General features: G+C 43.9%; 1 pseudogene; it reads left to right on the top strand.

The window, feature by feature from the left end:
- Positions 1-10503: 10503 nt before the first annotated feature.
- On the top strand, positions 10504-13714 carry LOC127043561 (uncharacterized; annotated as a pseudogene).
- Positions 13715-23207: the final 9493 nt, after the last annotated feature.

Below are 23207 nucleotides of genomic sequence, written 5' to 3' on the forward strand. Positions count from 1 at the left end.
GATTTTGTCAATCATAATGAGTCCCCTTTCAAAGAGTGAAGTAAATTATGTCTATGGATTTACCCTGCCACTCTTTTACTGAAGCTACCTTGACTAGCTTCTGGAAGTAGAATAACTTACTGTACGCACTTTCAGAGAGATAACTATCTAGGGATTCAGGGTATGATCCAATGCCCACTGATGTCAAAGAATCTTTACATTGACTTCAATGGGCATTGGATTGGGCCCTTATAGGGCTCTCATCATTATAATACCTGAGCACCAGCAGCTCATCACAATTTGCTTTTCATTCACCCTTTTCTTCCCAGTCTAGCCCAACTTGAAAACCAAAAGCTAAACAGTGGTAGGAACCAACTACCCTTTTAGTTTTGACAGTACGGCATGCTGCCGCTACAGTTTATATCAAATCATGGAATCATAGACGTGTAGGACTGGAAGGGACTTCAATAGATCATCCAGTCCAGTCCTGCACTCCCATGCATGTGAAAGTCAACACTGGAGACAGAAACTGCATTGTCTATCTTTGCTGTTTTTTTCTCTTCCTTTTTGTGTGTGTTTGGCTGGGTTTGTGTTAAATGTTGCTTAGTGAACTGTATGTAGCTGAAGGACTACACTCGATGCCTGACTGTGTCCTCCATTCATGTCCTGGCATTGAGACTATCTTACTGATATTATATTTTTAGGCTTACCATATGGTAAAAACAACAGGTTAGAACTTTTAAAAAACTGAGTTTACACCAGAAACGAACACCTGTAATTCACAGATCAGAGCAAAGACTACAGTTGAGCATTGAATGTCAAAAAGATACGGATGATTTGAGTTTAATGGGCAGATTTGCAGTCTGTCGAATTCCTTTAATAGACGTATAAATGACTCCCAGTGGTGACCTATTACTGAATAATGACATCATGGAGAGGCCTACCGCAATAATTGTGCCTACAAATTTACCCTAATTGTAAACTCAACTTGGGGAAAGTCGATAAAAGTGCATAAAGTGTCACAATAGCCTATAACAACAAATGTTGATGAGAAAAGGTTCAAAAGGGAGACAGAATGGCTGAAATAGTACAAACAAGAAGGCCTACTGCTTTAATTCAAGGACTTTATTAAGATCATGCCTGGTAAACAAGAGAAGTGGGCTGGAAATTAATAGACCCAAATTGTCAGAAATTAGGCCTAATTGTTAGACAAAATAATGAGGAGATTGGCTATTCCACCCATCACTCCTCTTTTTGGAGTCCTTCAAAGAAAAGGCTTTGCAGATAAAAATTAGAGGACAGATGCAGATGCTAGCTAGCTGAAAGATGGGAAAACAGGAAGGAATTAGCTTCACCAATGTGGTAGTCAGCTGCACAGTCTCCTGGTACTCTAGTATCGACTCTGACAGTGCTGGGCTTGAGAGATGTTGTGACCAGTCTGGACAGAGGAATCTAAATGGCATTGCCACCTCCACTGACTCCGGCTAAATCCTGACCACCAGCTGGGATGTGAGACTTTGTCAATTCCTTCCCCACTCCCCTCCTCCACGTGTGTCCTCTCTCTTCCCCACCTTATTTTCTCTTTTTCCTGTCCTTCTCCTTTTGCCTTTTGTCTAATAAGAGTCTGACTTAGCTGGCCAGGATTACATTTTGCAACACTGCTTTAAGCCTGTGAGCAAAGTGCCTTATATATATAAATAGATATAGATCAATGCTGGTACTAGTTTGCCAAGTCTCAAGATGGCTGATTAGACCACAAGCTGTGTCTGTGTTTTTCCAGCAGTGAGACTGCACAATACTAAAGTCAATACTAAAGACGGAAGTTGCATTTTCTATCTTTGCTCTTTTGTGTATTTGTCTTGTTTTGTGTTCTAGGACAGGGGTCGGTAACCTTCGGCACGCGGCCCATCAGGGTAATCCACTGACAGGCCACGAGGCATTTTGTTTACGTTAACCATCCACAGGCATGGCCCCCTGCAGCTCCTAGTGGCCACAGTTCACCATTCCCAGCCAATGGGAGCTGTGGGAAGTGGCAGCCAGCACGTCAGACTTTAACAACAGCAACAGCTCCAACCTATCTCAACTAGCTTTCTTCTCTTTTTGCCCCCCCCCCCAAAAACAGTTATTACCATCTATGAGACTGTCAAATAGAGGCATTTTCCTTTTAAAAAACTCTCTCCAGCAAGAAGGAAAGAGAACAGGGAATGTTGCTAAAATGAAAGCCTTACTAAATATTTTATATTTCAAATGCTTTAACCTTTCTCCCTTCTTTTCTGTATCTTTAATCAGAAATTAAAAGGATTTTTATGGTGTGTTTGCCAGGGTACCAAGCAGGCTGAGGTCTCCCAACCTTTTTTAACACTGTTTAATGTTGGTCATGTTAACACCTTTGACTTTCTGGACCCCCGTATTCCATCTCATTTAATATAATATGCCCAATTCAAATCAGTTCTAAAGCAGCAGCACACACTGTACAAACTAGCTCTTCAGACTGACAAGACTCTTGGTCTTTTTCTTTTCTTTTTTAAAACCACCAAAAGCATGAGCTTGTAAATGCAGGCACCCAAAAAAGTTGGGATAACTGAGGCAACTTCTGTTTGTCAGGAAAAACATCTGAGTCACCGTGTTTGTATCTATATTTACATCAACAATAATGACAAAAGATGATCCAGGTCATTGTGACTTATGTTAGCTTCAGAATGTATTTTGCAAGAAGAGTTCTATGGATTATTCCTTTTACCTCAGCGAGGAGGTTTCCTAGTCTTTCAAAACTCCCCTCTCCTGGATATTCTTACCTGAAACATTTTTCCAGTATTTTCTGAATCACAGCTCTCAGCAATCTGGGATCTGTTTTGGGTAAAGATCTTCCATTACAACCTGCAACATATTACTGGTATGCTGCCACCATCTTCTGCCTTAACCAGTAAGGATAGAATAGAAAAGAGCAGAACAGTTTTGTCTTTTCTGTGAGAGAAAGCCAGCAGAAAAGGGAAGATTTAAATTCCTCCTTTTCATAGTTTTTGATAAGCTCTATGGCCAGAAGGTCCAGCTCTCTACTCCCTCTATTAGTGCAAAGGGAGAAGTGTGGCCATAGGGTATGGCTACCCTTGAGAGTGGACACAGGTACATGTGCACACACTGCTAGTGTGGACACTCCATACTCATACAGTGGGTCCACACTTGCCATTCTGGGCATGAGTATATGCTCTGCACAAGTGTATACCCACATCCACACTGGCCCTTCATGCACACAACAGTAGTATTATGAATTCAGGGCCAAACTCCCAGAGTCCTTTGTGTCACAGTAGGCACTCTGGGAACCATCTTGTTGTGTATTGCTGGTGCTGTGAACCACCTGCACACATGTTGGCAATGACAGCTCCTACTCATCTCACTCATCTTCCAAACTACTTTGGAGACATGGAGCACCTTCAAAAGGATTTGTTTCTGCTTCTACTCATCGGACAAGTGTTCATGAGGTCCAGTACCCGACACTGGAAGCTCTAGAGAATTTTCAGATGCTTAAGGCAGTTAACCGGGGAGAGGGAGAATGAAAGTCCACTGATAACCCACAAAATTGATGTTAAGTGCCAGGAAACAGTATGCTCATGGTTGGACCACTGCTTCTGGTCCTGGGGAATCAGTGTAGTGTGATGGGACCACGTCACCTTGGAAAAACAGAATGATGACCAGTGGCTGCAGATTTCAGGATGAAAGAGCAGACCTTCCTCAAGTTGTGCAAGGAGCTTGCACCAACCCTCCAGTGCCAGATCACTCAATTTTGGAAATTCATACTAGTAGAGAAGCAAATGTACATGGTTTTGTAAGCTGGCACCACCTGATACTTACAGGTCAGTTGCAAAACAATTTGGGGTTGGGAAGTTAACTCTTGGGGTGATGGATGTATAAGTGTGCAAGGCTATCACTGCTGTGATTACCAGTGGTTGGTTGCCTTCACCACTGTCTGAGAAATTATAGCAGAATTTCAGAGGGTGGGTTTTCCAAACTGCAAGGACCATCAATGGACCACACATTCCTATCCTTTGCCCACCAAAAGGGGCCAGTGACTATGTGATCCAAAATGTTACAATTCACAGGTTCTCCAAGGCTTAGTGGACCACAGGGGTCAGTTCAGGAATATCCCAGGAATACTTGGGAAAGGTTCACGACACCAAGGTGCTTAAAGGTTGAGACTGTACTGCAGATGGCAAGAAGGGATTTTGTTCTCCAGGAACATTCTCATTAAGTGTGGTACTTCTATGCTGACATTTATTTTGGGGAGCTCAATACACCAACTCCTACTGTAGCCAATGAAGCCATAGCCCAACATCCCTGACCCAAGGAAAAGGGAATTCAACTACAGACTGAGTAGCTGCAGAATGGTGGTGATGTGGACCTTGGGCATCCGAAAGCCTGTTGGCGATGCCTTGGCTGAATACTGAACGACAATGTGACCAACACAGTTTGAATTATAGCAGCATGCTCTACTTTTACTCAATGTCTATGAATGCAAAGAGGAATACTTCCACAGCGAGTGGGCACAGCAGTAAGAACTGCTTTCCAAAGCCTGTACAGGTAGCCTAACTCAACACATGTATACACTGTTCCTGGGTGTACAGCAGGCCAGGGAAATTCAGGATGCAGAGTGCTCCTCCGCCATGGACCACCAGGGAGCCAGAAGGTGACTTAGAACTGTGCTGAGGTAGATGTGTGATTTTATTGCTACAAAAGCTCAATAAAGCATCCACATTTGTGTTGCATGTTTCAACTACTAACTGAAAGCACACAATTATGGCAAGGACCGGCCAAGTTAACACAACTTTTGGCCTGAGGACACTGTTAATGCACTGCAATGCCACCATTCATCAGTGTTTCTGTTACACGTTAAATGCTTTGATTTGATTTGGTTTATGAGAAGCACTTAAGCACTGTTAAAAAAAAATTGGAAAAAAAATATGTTTTTGTTTTGGATGGGACTTCACACATTCCTTCCTCACAATGTTGTAAGATACTGTGCTCATAGCTCTTATTAGGGGCTATACACGATTACTCTGCATGACTATTCCCATAGTTGACCATTACGACTGCTTGGGCGAAGAGGGGCTGTACAAGCACAGTGTGACCTGTCTTCCATATCACTTTACTTTTGTTTTCTTTGTATTGTGAGTTAATTGAAAAGTCTTTATAAGTTTGTTAGTGATTTAACTTCTCTGTTGCTCATGTTGCTCCTTTTACAAGCAGCAGTTGTTTTACAGCTTACTTCATTGCCACTAACCCTTTTTATTTGTTTGTTTTAAACACAAATAAGCCCATGGTCAAGGGCTGGAGGGGTGGTAAGGGTTAGTGTGAAGGGTATCATTATTTGCATTTCAGTGGCTCCAGGCTTATCCAGATAACACAGTTACGTGCTGCGGTTCCTGCTATCCCATCCCAAATCTCTATGTACTAATCACTTTGATCATCTTTGGAAAACAAGGTGCATGCACATACATGTGAAGTGAACAAACTTTTCTTTACAAATGTACATCTAACTAACTGCAAAAATGCTTTGTAACAGGAACCAATCATACAAAACAAAAAACAAACAAACAAAAAACTCAGGCAAATTCCCTGACGGTACGCAAGCTTTACTGTCTTTAGGCACAACTACAAGCCCTTCCCTTCCCACTGTCCTTGACAAGGAGGGAATGCCCTGAGGAACACTGTGCAGGTGGACAATCCAGGAAGTCTCCTGCATAGGGGGAGAGTGCCAAACAGGCTTTGCTACAGGGTCAGGATTGGGTTCTTTGTTGTCCCTCTGAATGCACTGCCAAGTTTCCAGCTTGCTCATCCTTGTCAGGCTGGGGGATGGGATTCACTGGCTCAACAGCAGCCTAGGAGGTAGCTGGAGGAGATTGAGGGGGAGGAGAAGATGGAGGAGGTGCTTCCTGTTCCCAGACAGAAACAGCAGATAGAGTGATAGGCAGTGCCCAGAACCATTTCACCTCCAGCTGAACTAGGGTCAATACCCTCCAGGTTGTGCTAATGAATAGCACTCAAGGCGAGAGAACTGAAAAATGCTCAGTGCAGGTCACTACTACCACCACCAACAGGGGGTTCGGGACCTTTATATCTTTTTTTGGTGTCAGACACCCAAAGGGAGTACTGTGGGAATGGCCTGGGAGGATTAAAGATACCTGTGACCAGGCCACTGCCCCCATCCACACTGCATTGTAGAATGGGTACAGGGCCATGCTACAGCACTGGCGTGTATAGATCCACCCCTTCCTGCATGCCAGGGGTGCTGGAACAATTTGTATGGTAGGGTGCTGAGAGCCATTGAACCAAACTGTAAACTCTGTCTGTAATGGAAACCACTTCAAGCCAGTGGGTGCTGCAGCACCCCCCTGCAGCATCCCTAGTTCCAGCACCTATGCTGCATGCTAACTTTGGCACATTTCACTGTCCTTCAGGAACATGCTTCCTGGGTTCAGTTATCGACAGTAGGGCAGTTATTGCACAATTCCCATGTAACCATGTACAGTCAAAGTGTACATGGGGCCTGCAGACGTGTGGATTCACTCCTGCGGTGCCTCCTCTGGTGACTCCTGGGAATTAGCTCCTTCCAGCTCCAGAACACGCTCTGCGGGCCGGTGAGCTGCCTGTCCTCTGGCCCCCGTGTCCCTCTCTGGACCCAGTGCCTCTTTAACTGGGGTGCTGACCCCTGGCAGTAGCTCCTTTCTCTTAGGGTCTCCCCTCCCTGGGGAGCCCCCAACCCACTATCTCCACTTTGCCTCAGTTTTGGCTACTGCCCAGTCTCCATCTAGCCCCCATTCACTGGGGCAGACTGCAGTATCAGCCACTCATCAGAGGTAAAAGGGTTTGGACCTGCTGCCCTGGTCTACCCCTGGGCTGCCCTCTGCAACCTCCAGTACCTGATGGCCTTGTGGTAGGCCGCAGTCTAGGGCTTTCCAGGCTGGAGCTCCCTAGCTCCTCTACCTTTTCCCAGCTCTTTTCCACTCAGGTACCCTGTCTCTAGCTCTCTGCAGCCAGGCCCATCTCCCTCTACAGCTAGAGAGAGACTTCCTGGGCTCCTGGCTCACAGCCTCTTATAGGGGCCAGCTGGGCCTGATTGGAGCATGGCCACAGCTGAGCCTACTTTCCCCAGTCAGCCCAGGCTTCTTGCCCCAGCCACAGCCCTCTCCTAGGCTGTTTTAAGCCCCAAAGGGCAGGACTAGAGGACCACCCTGCTACAAGGCCATAAAAACATTCATTTGGATAAGCTACCTACACCCAATTCCATAACTATGTGTAAAGCTGTATTTTTGGGAGTAGTGGTTTTCCAGAGAGCTTTGGAGCAAGGAGCTTATGTCCAATCAGGTAGGACTTTCCTCAATCATCCTAAGTGTTCTTGATTTCTCTCCTGTGAGAGTTGGCAGTGAGAAATGACTTAGAAGTCTTTATGGCAAGTGAGGATAGGATCTGACACTCTGCTGTGAGTCACTGCAGAGGACAGAAATGGTGCTGCCTCTGTACCTCAAAGCAGCACCCTGGAACCCCCATATTCACCACTCTCATAATTATGATATTTTGTACAAAGTATGCCTTGTGAAGTATCATTTTTAAAGTCTTGATCTGTTGAGCAGTACTATCCTGTTGGATTATATGTACTATCATTGTATGTGAAGTTATAAAGTTTTACTGTGTGTGTGCTACTGAAATATGTTGTGAGGTTGAGAACACCCACGATCAGCCTTTCAGGTACAACAATGGAGTGCTGATGGCACAGCTGTGCTGCTGGCCCATTAAAGGGAATCCATTCTCCCAGCAGAAAATGTATCAGAGCAAGCACATAGACAATGGAGACTGCTTGACCAACCGGGGTGGACCCTCACATCACAAGCATCCATCTTTCCAGCAAGCTGGAAGAAACTATAAAAGAGGAGAAGTGACATCATCACTTGACCTCTCTCCTGAACTCAACACCTGGAAGAAACATATGGAAGACAGAGACTTTGAATTGGGGAGAGTGGTTCCAGGCTAGAAAAAGAGTTCTAGCCTGTGTACTGAGGATCTGTAACCTTCTTTTCCATATGTCAGGGTGAGACACTGCTTGATTCAAATCCTGTTTAGTTTGTAGAACTCAGACTGTGAATTTATTTTTGTTTCATAAGTAACCAACTTTAATCTCTACATTTATGACTTACAATCATTTAAAAAACTAGCTTTCTGTAGTTAATAAATTTGTTTTATATTTTACCTAAAACAGTGTGTTTTGGTTGAAGTGTTTAGGAAATCTCAGCCACGGTTACAAAGACTAGTGTGTGTCCTCCCCACATCAAGGGAGGGGCAGACTGGGTAATGAATTTATACTGGTCAGGCTTCTAGGGTGCAAGGCTGGGGAACTGGGGGGAATTGGCTGGATCCTGTCTATTGTTGGCTCATGAATGGGTAGCAAGGCATTTATGCAGCTCAGTTGAGTGTGTCTCTACTTGTGGATGTCTGTATAAGTGTAGTGCAGAGGTTGGCAACCTCTGGCACGTGGCTCACCAGGGTAAGCCCCCTGGCGGGCTGGGCCAGTTTGTTTACCTGCCGCATTGGCAGGTTTGGCCGACTGCGGCTCCCACTGGCCGCGGTTTGCCATCCCGGGCTAATGTGGGTGGCGGGAAGCTGCAGCCAGTATGTCCCTCGGCTTGCTGCACTTCCCGCTGCCCCCACTGACCTAGGATGGTGAACCGCGGTGAGTGGGAGCCACGGTCCGCTGAACCTGCCGATGCGGCAGGTAAACAAACTGGCCCAGCCCACCAGGGTGCTTACCCTGGTGAGCCACATGCCAGAGGTTGCCGACCCCTGGTGTAGTGCCTGTCAGAGATTTGTGGCTTGACACAGCATCACGCTGTAAGGAATACCTCAGGTTGGTGGGCTCAGCAGTCCCACAGTCAAGGTTGCACCCCAGGGACCCCATCGCAAGTGCTGAGTGAACTCTGCCAACCTAGCATTTCCATAAAGATGAACCACTATGCTGGATTGGCAAGCTTCTTGGTGGCAAGCTATGCTCTGGAACTGGATAGACCTATAAAGGAACTCAGAGTACTTATCCTTGCTGATCCAAACCATGAGTGGGGGGACGGATAGCTCAGTGGTTTGAGCATTGGCCTACTAAACACAGAGTTGTGAGCCCAATTCTTGAGGCAGCCATTTAGGGATCTGAGGCAAAAATCTGTCTGGGGATTAGTCATCCTTTGAGCAGGGGTTTGAACTCGATAACCTCCTCAGGGCCCTTTCAATTCTATGAGTGGGATAGGGTGCATGGGACTATTTATCACCTCTGGGATATATTTTTTTGTGGTGGAAAGCAAGTTAGACGGACTACTACCAAAGTTACTGTAAGGAGATATATTTTATTGTTTATTTGCATGTATAATCAGTTACTATGTTTTCCTAATTTTATGACTGTGTTCTCTTTCTGCTAAGATTTTCTTGTATATAATCCTGGAATGCTTGTAACTGGGGCAGTTCTGCCTGTTAAGGCCACCAAAAGAGGATAGGTTCAGTTTTCTCATATTTCTGGGTAGGGGTTCAAGCAGATCTTCTTTGTGAAGAGGCACCCTAGATGTATTGAACCCCACAGCTGTTGCTGCCATTAACCACCTGAGCTACAAACAAAAGTGATACTTCGACTGAATTCTTACTTATAACTTGACTAAGGCTATGGCCACACTACACTACAGAGCTTATAGGGGTGCAGTCAGTGGCACTGATGCTGCTGTAGCACTGCTAGTGTAGACATTCTAGGACAACGAGAGAAAGCTCTCACATCAACTTAATTATTTCAGCTCCCGCCAGCACCGATAACTATGTTGGTGGGAGAAGCTCTTCTTCCAGCATAGCGCTGTCCACACTGACCTTAGGTTGGTGTAATTTATGGTGCTCAGGGAGGTGACTTAATCACACCCCTGAGTGACATAACTTATACCAATTTGAGCTGTTGTGTGTACATAGTATAAATAAATGTGTATGGGGTTGTCAGGGAGAGGTAGTACCTCTGATGGGGGAACAGTCATACTCCTAGGAGTAGCTCATCCACTTTGGTCCCCACTTGACACCCAGCTCTCACCTGTGGCTCCAAGTAGCTGTCAGCATGCAACAGTGGCCACACCCCGGAAACCGTCTCATCTGGCAGGCTAAACCAGGTGAGGGTAGCCGATGAGTCTGAGACCCTCGGTGAGTTAGGGCCTGTCTACCCATTGCATGCGAAGGCTGGATCCAGCTGCCTGAGGAAACCTGTTCAACGGTCAGGAATGCAGTGACAGCAAGCGTTGTGGAACGCTCAAGAGCACGACAAGACATGTAGGCGTCCTGGTCATCCACGGCGCCCTGCCCTATCTCCAGCCATCTCGACTCTTGTCCTGCTACTGGATACAGATAGGAACTAGGAAGAGAGAGTGAGGTTGACGTCGCACAACTCTCCTTCACTTTAATCCAATTTACGCGCAAGTCTGGACATCATATCATATCACATCATATCAAGTCCTGTGGCAATGGATGAGCGACGAAGCAGCAGATGTGGATACATTGGGAGCTGTAGCCGTGGACCTGCACACAGGCGGCTCAGGTATAATGGTCGTTCCTCACTGACCGAAGCAGCAGTGGAGCTCGGCATCTTCCTAAGCAACTGAGCAGCACTATTCAGGATTGCACTGTTCACCTCTGTAGAATGAGGAAGGGGCTAGAAAAGGTGCCCTAAACATTGTCTGCTTCAGCTTACCCTGGCCAGCATACCGCGACTGGCTGGGATCACACAAAAGTGGTCGAACAGAAACAAAACAGAGTGACAACGATCACCATTAGCACATGGAATGTGCGCAAGCTACTGGACAACATCACGGCAGACAGACCGGAGAGAAGAACAGCACTTGTCGCCAGAGAGCTCACACGCTACAACATTGACATTGCAGCTCTTAGCGAAACTCGCCTTGCTAATGAAGGATGGCTGTCCGAGTCAGGTGGAGGCTACACATTCTTCTGGAGTGGCCTCAGCAGTGATGAGCGTCGCGAATCTGGAGTTGGCTTCACCATGAAGAATCATCTTGTTTGGAAACTTACCAGTCCCCCCAAGGGTGTGAATGACCTACTCATGACAATGCAGCTTCCGCTTCAAAAAGGAAAACAAGCTACTTTGATCAGCGCATACGCTCCCACAATGACCAACCCAGAGGATGTGAAGGATAAATTCTACAAAGAACTAGATGCTCTGCTATCATCAGTGCACCGCAGAGACAAGCTGATCCTGCTTGGCAATTTTAACACAAGAGTCAGATGCGATGCTGCAGCCTGGGAAGGAGTCATTGGGGAAAAATGGAGTGGGAAAGTGTAACAGCAATGGCCTGTTACTACTGAAAATTTGTGCAGCACATGACCTTCTGATCCCCAATATGGTCTTCCACCTCCTTACCCATAACAGGACTTTGTGGATACATCCCCGTTCCAAGCACTGGCATCTGATCGACTATGTCATCATCAGGAGAAGGGACAGACAAGATGTCAGGGTTACGAAAGCTATGTGCGGTGCTGACTGTTGGATGGATCACAAGCTCATAGTATCCAAAATGAAGCTCCGTATCATGCCAAAGAGACGACCACAAGGCTGTAAGGCTCTCAAAAGGATCAACGTGTCGAAGCTGAAGAACAGCTGCATGACTGAAAATCTAGCGGAAGACCTAGAGAATGAGCTTGCTGATCTTCGTATTGAGGATGACGCAGAGAAAGACTGGGAGCGATTATGCAACACGGTCCATACAGCTGCATCGAAGGTATTGGGGCCCTCCACACGCAGGCGGCAAGACTGGTTTGACAAAAATGATGCAGAAATCCAGGCCTTACTTGCTGAGAAGCACTGCCTGCATCATGCATATCAAAACGATCCATCCTCAGCGGCAAAGAAGACCGCCTTTATCAAAGCTTGCAGAACAGTACAGAACTGACTGCACAAAATGAGGGACTTGTGGCTGAGCACCAAAGTAGATGAAATACAGGCGTATGCAGACAGGAAGGACTATAAGCAGTTCTATGAAGCCCTCAACACACTCTGTGGTCCACAGTCTTCTGGGAGCTTTCCCCTCCTGAACTCTGATGGCACTGTGCTTCTTACAGAGAAGACGCAGATTCTCCAGATATGGGCTGAACATTTTGAAGCAGTTCTCAACTGCCCCTCAGTCATCAGTGATGTGGCCATTGACAAGATGCCTCAGGTTGCAGTCAATGACTCCATGGTTGCTTCACCAGAAGAGGATGAAGTGAAGAAAGCCATCAACCCGCTGTCAAGTGGCAAAGCCCCAGGGTCAGATGCCATACCAGCAGACGTGTACAAAGTCGGTGGACCCATGCTGCTACGGAAACTCACTGAGCTGTTTCAGTCCTTCTGGAAGCAGGGATCCATTCCACAGGAATTTGGAGAAGAGTCCATAGTGCACCTCTATAAGAAGAAGGGCAATCGCCAAGTATGCGACAATCACCGTGGAATCTCGCTGCTCTTTACAGCGGGGAAAGTTCTTGCATGGGTTCTGTTGAATCCATTGATCACTCACCTGGAGCAGGGCTTACTGCCAGAATCACGGTGCGGCTTTCGCAAGGGATGTGGGACTATTGACATGATCTTCTCTGTGCGTCAGTTACAGGAGAAATGTCAAGAACAGAATCGTGAACTCTACATAACTTTTGTGGACCTCACGAAAGCGTTTTACTCTGTCAGTCGCCAGGGCCTGTGGAGGATCATGTCAGACTCGGCTGTCTAGACAGATTCATACGAATGGTATGTCAATTTCATCACGGTATGATGGCTTGTGTCCTTGATGACGGTGAAACATCTGAGGTCTTCCCAGTCACCAATGATGTCAAGTAAGGGTGTGTTTTAGCACCCACTTTGTTCAGCATGATATTCTCTGCCACTCTGACTGATGCCTTTCAACACTGCACTGAAGGAGTAGGCCTGAAGTACAGAACTGACGGGAAACTATTCAATCTGAGGCGACTGTGTGCCATCACCAAGGTGAAGGAAACTGTACTTCGAGACTTTCCCTTTGCCGATGATTGTGCTCTGAATGCTAGTACAGAGCCAGAAATGCAAGCCAGTGTAGACAAGTTTTCATCTGCATGCAACAACTTCGGTCTCACCATTAACATCAAGAAGACTGAGGTCATGCACCAGCCAGCTCCCCATGCTCCGTACTCAGAACTGTCCATCACTGTAAGTGGACAGAGACTTCAGGCAGTGGACCACTTTACGTACCTGGGCAGTACCCTTTCTCGAGCAGTGTCAATCGATGATGAAGTAAACTGCTGAATCGCTAAAGCCAGCTCTGCATTTGGCCAATTGCACTCCAATGTCTGGGAACGTCGAGGGATCAGCCTACCAACGAAGCTGAAGGTCTACCGAGCAGCGGTGCTTCCAACTCTGCTTTACGCTTGCGAGACGTGGACTGTCTATCGAAGTCATGCACGAAGGCTCAATCACTTGCACATTTCCTGTCTGCGAAAACTTCTAAAAATCAGATGGCAGGACAAAGTGCCCGATACTGAAGTCCTTACCAGAGCCAGTCTGCCGTCAGTTCACACACTGCTGATGGGAGCCCAGATCAGATGGGCTGGACATGTCGTGAGAATGTCAGATGAGCACATTCCTAAACAGTTCTTCTACGGAGAACTCACCCAGGGAAAGCGCTCCCATGGAGGACAAAAGAAGCAGTTTAAGGACATGCTGAAGACCTCTCTGAAGTCCCTCGAGATCTACACCACCACATGGGAAACCCTCACACTGAACCGTCCAGCATGACGCAGCCTCATTCACACAGGCAGTAATATCTCTGAGGCGAGGCGTACTGCTGAGGCTGAAAGAAAGCGTGAGCTGCACAAGTCCAAGGCTGCCCGCACATCATCGACAGTGCCATCATGTGTCTGCCCAACGTGTGACAGAAGGTTCCAAGTGCGAATCGGACTGATCAGTCATCTTTGGACGCACAGAGCCCGGTCATCGAATGAATGAGTTTTGAGGTCTTCATTGACAATGATGGACAAATATCAAATGTTTTCATGTCAACAGATGCTATAGTCAGTGTTCAGCCACTATAGTGGAAGGTGCTATAGAAAACCTTTAAGATAGAAGAAAATCTCTTTCCAATGTCAAGTGCAGCATCGGAGCACATTTTACAGCTATATGTAGTACTAGTAGTGTGGGCTTAGAAATAAACAGCAAAATTAACCAAAAGCACTCAATTTTATTGTCTTTAAATTCATGGGTTCTTGATAGTAGGATCATAAGGGATCATAGGTTGAACTGCACTCATCCCGCTGCAGGATGTGAGCCCAGAGTTGCTTTCACAGCTTTATATTTGAGCATTCAGATTTATATTACATTATTCAGCTCATGTATTTGCATGACTAATACCGGATCTGCATATACAGATATGGATTTTTCCACATGCTAATTTTGAAAATTTGGCCCTGAATACCTATTAAAACAAGAGGTCATTTCTTATTTTATCCCATTACTGGAGCCCAGCAATGCAGATGTTACACAACAAAATATGCCAGACTAGAGATTACATAGAGGAGGACCTGTGTTACAAAGACAGTATCAAATCCTAGTGTGATTATGTGCAGGATGAAATTCAGTTCACACTCTAGAAGGCTTGGAGCTGTGAGGCCTTTCCATTGCCGCACTCCTGGCGATCTCTTTATTAGTGTGCCTTTTCACTGTAAAGTGCTGCAGCCTGCTTCCCATTTCCACTGCAGCATGGAATATATATGAAATATTTCACAAATGAGTGGCCTAAGGTATATGCCTGGGGGATCTCCAAGGAATACACACATGTGATTAACAAACTAGCCACCTGGCACAACTGTTGCTCCACATAAATGCTGCTGAGACAGCAGCTTTTTTGCAGTGGGAAAAACAGTAGAAGGAAGCAGTGCCTGAATCTGAACTAAATCTGAGCTAGAGTAAAAAAGCTTCTCTCTCTGATATTCTAAGGAAGCCTAGAATATAGCTCTCTGGACTTTGAGTTCTAGCTTTCTCATATTTTAAGAAAAAGATGACATATTTTACAATGTAAAATGACTTCTCTAGAGTCTGTCTCTGAACCAGAGCTGATTTCCACTCCGTGCATTCATTAAGGGTCTTTTCATAGTCTCTGCAGGCCTACCTTGCGTATTATAACTGGCCTTTTGGCTAACTCTGGATTACCTTTTAAAATATTTCCAGCAATACAATGTGAAGGTAAAATCTTTATAAGAAATATTTTTCTTAGTACTGTGTGAGCAACATTTTGCGGTGTACATAGAATGGCACAAATGGTGCCTTCGAAACTTTTTATTATACTTTGTTAAAAAAGAGATTTCAGCTAATGGGGTGCTGTCAAATCTTCATTGCCTACCAAGCCCCACTCTCACAGAAGAGAGAGCACAAGGCCCTTTTTGACCACCACCATTGTCAGACACAGAATAAAAATACTTTGCCTCTCCCAAAGACTAACCCTTACTTAAATTTTTCCTTACTACCCCTATCCCCAACCAAATGTGTAGCATCACGGCCAATACTGGTCTACCCTCAAGGGCATGATCCTGCCTCCTTGTAACTCTTACAACCATATTGCTGCCTGGCAACATTTTCAGATGTAGGTGACTAAAGTTAAGCTCCTAAATCCATATTTAGACACCTACATAAATGGCCCAATTTTCCAAAATGATCACAACCTAGCAGCTCCCACACAGGGATTTGCATACATTTAAACTTTTGAAACAATGGCTTTAATAGCCACAAAACCACAACTTTAAAACTTTTTATTTCAAGAATTCTTCCTTAACAGCTGCCGTGACTACAGTCTTTCAGACACAATAAAATTATCTGAACAACCAATCCATCACTGGAATGATGGATTGATCCCTACTGAAGGCTGCAGGGATCTAGATACTGTTGCGCAGTCCTGACAGAAGTTTCCCATTGTAATGAAAGAAGACATGGCAGTCATGTTAAAGTTAAACTAAGATGACAGGTTTGGGGTAAAAGCCTATTCTCCACAATGGCAAGAGGCAAGAATTTTTTAACTTGATTTTCCAAAAAATAAGTTGCACATGCCATTGCTGCTGTTGCGTATGCAAAGTGGATATTTGTGCAAGCTCCAGTGATCATAAAAGAGCACACACACACACACACACACACACACACACAAAAGGTACATAGGGAATTGCAGAAGATGTAAAGCAGCTTCAGGCTTCAAGAACTCTGCTGGGTTTCATACAGGGCCTGAAGCAACAAAGTGTACCTCCACCCACCTGAGCTATGACACTTACTCAAGGCTTCACCTACGGAGTCATAGATCTAGAGTCCAAGGGTTGAACTTCATCAGGTCCCAAGCAGAGAGAGGATAGTGCTAACCTTCCTTATGAAGGAAAGGAGATAGCTATGTGGGAAGAGGGACGTGCTGTGTCCGCACTACTGGCCTAGTCATCTGGCTCCAAGTGTCCATATTGGATTTACATAATTCACTTGAGCCAACGTTCAGGAAATTATATAGGAGCTAAAAATTTTACAATAGTTCATAATTGCCTGGATTCAGAAAGGCATCTGTGAATACGAAAAGGTAATTGGATTCACTAAGCCCAGTCAACATCTGTGAGAGCTACTTCTGGATAAACACCCAAGGACAAGGAGCAGAGGGACGGGGATGACTGACAGAAATGGAGCTTATCTCATTGTTCTTGCTTTCTTCCTTTTTTCTGTGTATCATTTTTTCCCATTCCTTTTTTATGTTGTTTGTCTGGGAGGGGCTGAAAGGGTGGAGAAGTTTGCTTTGGAATGAAATGGTGTGATTGTGGTAAAGCATCAGAATGAAGGAGGGTTACTCTAATTGAATTGTGAAAGATTACACACTTTCAATCTTTCTTACAAAGCAATAGAGTTGAGGTCTTAACAACAAATTACACTGTGTTCAGAGTACATGAAAAGCCACAATACAAACTCATTTATCTGGTAAATTATGGCCAATCAATGAGGTATAATAGGTGCTGTTGATTCAGATTAATTGGCTATGTTGCCTTGGAGCTGCAGCTATAGACTGATTTTAATTAGGGAGATTTGAACAATTAGGGCTTGGCTACACTAGAGAGTTGCAGCGCTGGTGAGGGGGTTACAGCGCTGCAACTTAGGATGTGGCCATACTTGCAAAGCAAGGCCAGCGCTGCAACTCCCTGGTTGCAGCGCTGGCTGTACACCCGGTCGAGCCTCAGGTGTAGGGATTCCAGCGCTGGTGATCCAGCACTGGTCAGCAAGTGTGGACACACACCAGCGCTTTTATTGACCTCCGGGGTATAAGGAGGTATCTCAGAATTCCTGTCCACAACAAAACCGGAAGAAAGGGAGAGCTCGGAGTTCAGTCAAACTGCTTATTTAAAAAACAAACACAGCTCCTGTTTGCTGAGCAAGCTGAGGCAGGCAGGGGAATTACTTTGGAATGTTCACAGCTGTTTGCTTGAAGAGAGAAACAGCACGCTCACACGGCAGAGGGGGAGGGGGAAGTCCGTGTTCAGCAGTTGCTGATCTGGTCTGACGGGTATTTAGCTGTGCATAATTTGCAATTAGTGAATGAGAGAGAAGTGGGGGAAGGGAGTTAGAACTTTTAAAATGATTGAAGGTAGACACAAGTCCTTAGAACTTGCAAGGCAGGGAGCTGAGAACAGTGTCAACTCCAAAAATCCATTCTGTCTGTCTCCTCCACGCTCCCTGTCACATTCCACCCCACCCCCCTCTTTTGAAAAGCACGTTGCAGCCACTTGAATGCTGGGATAGCTGCCCACAATGCACCACTCCCAACAGTGCTGCAAGTGCTGCAAATGTGGCCACACTGCAGAGCTGGTAGCTGTCAGTGTGGCCACACTGCAGCGCTGGCCCTACACAGCTGTACGAACACAGCTGTAACTACCAGCGCTGCAAAACTGCAAGTGTAGCCATACCCTTAGTAACTTTGCATGTGCATATGTTTTGCATTACATGTTATAAGTAGAGATGTAACACCTGGACAAAACCAAGTTGTAAGTATATGTATGTATTCCTATGAGCACTCATGTGCTAAACTATAAAAAAGTAACAATTTTTCTGACCTTATTTATAGAGGTTTTGGTACAATACATTTTTGCAAATGGATGACCCAATTCTGCAAACGTTACTTATGTGGAGTAGTATTTACTTACACAAAGTAGTTCCTCTGAAGTCAGTATGACTATTCTAGATCAAGAGGCAGAATTGGGCCCAAAATAATTGAATTATAAAGAGAGATGCTTGCAAAGGATAAGATTTTCAGAGGTTCATACAGGATTTAGAAGTATAAATTCCACTGGCTTGTGGAAACCATTCCCAGAAATCAGTGCATTTTTAAGAAAAACAACAGGTGACACTGTAAATTTTGAAAACACTAGGATAGAAACATGATTTTTTTTTCTTTGAGGAAGGGAAGGGGGTTTTAAGGTTGATAATACAACAGACAAAAGTGTCATGGTCAGATGGAATTGTGAGAGATGAAGAGCCACACCTGTTGCTTGTGATAGAATATTGTGCTTTAACCATAAAAGAGTATGGATGAAAGAAATTAGAATGCAGTTAGATTTTAGCAATCAGTGTATTCTGTTCTCAGTGAAGCTCCCATTTTATGTGCCCTTAAAATGAGAACTTTGTATTTATTTTTAAGGTAATCCAAAAATGCAGGAGTACATTGGGATCTCTGGGTTGTAGAAGGTAGTTTGCAAAATATAGAAAATTATTGTATAGATAGAGTTCTGTGTTTATAGATTTTGATGCTATTCTGTTTGGCTGATTGATACAATGTTAAGGGAAAGGGTGGCCAAGAACTGAATTAGTCAAACAATGGAAACCCTTCCATGGACTTTGATTAATGGGGATCTCATTGGCATGTTCATTTCTGTGAACTGCCAATGAATACGGCTTTTATTTCCTGTAAACTGAACTAGGCGTTGACAATGATATTTGGGGCTGGCTATTTGCTGGTTTACTCCATTGGAATGAAGATGAGAGGGAAAGTGAACATGACTGGGATGTTTCATTTACCAGGTCAAAGGACACAGATCACCTTCAAATCTGGCTGCCTATATTTTTGTTTAAAGTTTAAAACAAAATAATTACAATAGTCATTTGCTTCAATGCCAACTCTCAAAGCAAACTTTCAATGTTCTCAAACTCCTTACAGTTTTCTTGTTTAAAAAAAAATTATATTGTCCTTTTGCTGCCAATGTTTCCACCACAGTGGTTTATTGCATTGATTTTCTGTGGGTGTAATTAAGTTATTGCAGTGAAATTACACTAAAGTAATTAAAGCTGAATCCTAGGGACAAAATCCTAGCACTGAGTTCTACTGGACTGTAGACTAGTCCCCATCACTTGAAAGATAAAGTGGGTGAGGTAATGTCTTTTATTGGAGCAACTTCTCTTGGTGAGAGAGAGAAGATTTCAAGCTTAATAGTTCTCTGTAAGCTCAAAACTTTGTCTCTCACCAACAGAAGTTAGTCCAATAAATGACATTACTTCACCCAGCTTGTCTCTCTAATATCCTGGGACGGACATGGCTCAACAACCCCAGCACTTAAGACATTTAAAACCAGAATGGGTCCTATGCATGGTGCACCCTCCCTGAGATCATCTGCCCACCTTTTTCACATTTGAATCCAGTTCAAAACCTCTTGAAGATCCATTTCTTCCATGCTTGAAGCATGACTCACACTGACAAAAAATCTTAATTAGAAAAAAAAAGTTATTTCCCATTCCCCCCTAATCTTGGTCTACTTGTCTATCTATCCTTACTTTGCAAGCTCCTAGGGACAATGACTGTTTTGTTCTCAGTATGGAGAGCACATAACAGGAGCTACAATAAACAATTTACAGACTGCATTGAATATAGTTAAATATGCTATAAGGAAAAGCTCTGTCCTTGCAAAAGGGTGAACTAAATTCACTGGATTTAAGGTTGCATCGATACTATTGACCTCATACTTGTCTATGAGCAGGAATAAACATTGACTTGGACAAGATGGTATGTGAAACTACAGTTGTTCCAAACATTTTCCTTCCACCAGATGCCACAGTTGCATGATTTAGATGTTCTAGGACTGGAGTGGGGATTATTAGAGAGGAAGAGGGTCCACAAATTGGCACAAGAAGAGGAAACTGGCACAAAATAAATTTATGAAAAGGAACTTAGAATTAAAAGAAAAGAGGATTTGGAAAGAAAGTAATTGGCCTAGTAAAACCAGGTTTATGAAGTACTGCATGTATTAAAAATGTAAAAAGATGTTACTCAAAATCCGTTAAACTGGCAAATATGTAGCTAACTAGAAACCAGGTGCAGGAAAATATAAGACAAATTGCTGGATATGTTTGAAGGATGTAAAGTTGATTAATTTGTTTAATAGGCATAAGTAGCATTTTATCACTTAATTAATCCCCACCACTTGGTAATTTATAAGGAAATTAGTTCCTCATTACAAAAATATTTTGATATTTCTTTGTAAGGAAGGGTGCATATTGGAAGCATTCCATTTCTAGAAGACTCTGAACTGAGAAATTGTATGGGCATTAAACTCTGCAGAGTAATTCTTCCTTTTGGCTCTTCTTTGATAACCCTCATTCTTTTGTACTCTAGGGTGGTAGTTTGTTTTTATATTGATGCTGTTAGCATGTTCTCAAAATGCTCAAAAACTAAGCCCCTCACAAAACCAAGTGAAGACACAATCCTTCCCCAAAGATTGTACGCAAATATGAAGGGACACAATAAGGGAGAACCATAGGCCAGAAAAAGGAGGAGAGGGGAGGGAGAGGAAATACAAAGCTGACACTATTCATAGTGATCACTTCTTGGTGATCCTCTTTCTGGTATGAGGAAGAATGGTCATGTTTAAAGGACTCAAGAGATCTGGGTTTAATTCTGAGATCCACCATAGACTATGTCCTTGTTTACTTGGATAAGTCACTTACTCTGTACCTTTAGTTCCTCAGCTGTGAGCTGGGGATAATGACATTTCCTTTTTCCCCACTTCTCTGTCCTATCAGTGTGGCTCCTTCTTTGTGCCTAGTCACGGGAGTAAGGGAGTAAGTCCCTTGGGGTAATTCCACAATCAAGTCCTTAGATTGTAAGCCTTTCCAGGCAGGAACCACTGTTTATTACTTATGTGTACAGCGGCTACCACAAAGGAAGAGGGCACTGATTTCAGCAGGGAGTCAGCTCTAGATACTACAATGATGAAAGTGTTAATCTGGTTCATAATTCCAATACAAACCAGAACCCACAAGAAAGTTTCTCCAAAGATATTCTAAGTTGCTGAAATCTATATTAGTTTTACATCAGATTTGATTAAGGTTAATTTCTGATAAAAATGACATTTCTAACTTTGTACACACACATACAAGAATATCATCTGGATCACGTGGTTACTCAAAAAAGCAAACTGTTTCTTGATGATTTTGTTACCTTTCCTCTACCCTTTACTTCTCAATTTGGAACAATTTTATTTTTAGCCTGTCTCTTATTAGAATGTTTTCTCAGCATAACGTGGCATACTGTAAACTATCATCTATTTGTTAAACTGTTAATGATATTGACAGATGTGATACAGCATGGCCAGAGGGCAGCAGGAGAGTGCTAGCAAGGAGCCTTATTCCCTGCAAGGGGAGGAAGGTTTGCTATAGATTAACTAGAGCACCTGAAGCCAATTAGAGCACCAGTAGTCAATCATGTGATAAAAAACCCCTGCTTCAGTCAGACAGTGTGGGAGTTGGAGCAGAGAGCAGTTTGAAGGAGTTAGAGCAGAGAACAGTTTTGAAGAGAGACCAAAAGGAAAGTTTGGAGGAGTGCTGAGGTGGGCTGAGAAATCCAAAAAAACCCTAGGTAAGGGGCACCTGGCTTATGTAGAAGGAGAGCAAGAAGCCCCTTCAGAAGCTAAAGGGCAGGAGAGGGAAGCAGCGCAGGGGAAGGAACCGCTAGTTCAAGTGGTTCACCACAAACCTCAGGGCCCCTGGGTTGGGACCTGGAGAAGAGGGTGGGCCCAGGTCCCTCCCTCTCCACTCCCCTCCTCAAGGACAATAGTGGTGTAATTAAAATACCGATTCAGAGGCAAGCAATGATGCCTTGAACCTTCCCCAAAGAAGAGAAAGCGCGAGACCCAGCATAACAGTACAGGCAATTTGCCACACAGAGAATACAACTTTGTATAAAGAGGCAAAAGGTCATCCTACGTTTTGGATGGTGGCATTCCGGACTGCCAAGAGCTCAAAGGACTGCAGCAGGATCTCACTCTTGGGTTATGTAATGTTTAAATAAAAATTATAGAATTAAATATAAACTCTCTGTACCTTAATAAATCCAAAACTACATGGGTTTATGAATAAGTACATCCAGATCCATTTTATTTCAAGAGGTTCTCATTTACTCTACGAGTGTTTGGAGTCACACCTCCAAATTCGTCTGCTTATGCTAAACATTTGTTGGGCCCCAACTCATTTGCATATTGAGAAATGAGGGCAGAATTTGACCTGGAAGGTTTACTTTTTTCAGTTTTCAAAGGGTTTCTAATAATTGCAATGGCTACATTGAGCTTCGCCAAAAGGCAGATGCAAATCACGTACAAACAACTAACAAGAAGAAACATCTAGCAGATCCAAGATCCAAGTCTTTTCTGTTGGCAGTGTTTTATGTTGCTTACTGAAATTTACTCACCTTCATTGGTTCTCTAATGATTTACATTCATAATTTTATCATAAACTGTGCTCTGGATGTGTTTTTAAGGTGAAAAGTTTCCTTATCTTATAATTGTGCATAATAATGTATCACACCCCCTCTTACCTAGTGACTAATTGGATACTACAGGACTAGGCAATTATATGCAAAGTTAGAGGAGTTAATTTTTATTCTGAAAAGAGATTAAAAGACCCTGTAATGATATTCAATAAGCTGTTGAACCGGGGAGGGAACCACCACACTAGAGTTTGGTCCAATAAGCCCAACTTGAATGTTTCCTACAAAGTAAAACTGTAACTTCTAAAGCTAAAGTAGAGACATTGGGCTAATTTGCATAATATATTGTCTGTCAAAGTCCAAGGTCGATACTTGCTAAGGAAAATGAAATACATGCTTGTATTAACAGATTCCAATCCAATAAAATCATTTGAAAACTTTTACGTGTACAGTTATGGG

This window comes from Gopherus flavomarginatus, chromosome 1 (assembly GCF_025201925.1).
Source record: "Gopherus flavomarginatus isolate rGopFla2 chromosome 1, rGopFla2.mat.asm, whole genome shotgun sequence".
Lineage (NCBI taxonomy): Eukaryota > Metazoa > Chordata > Testudines > Testudinidae > Gopherus > Gopherus flavomarginatus.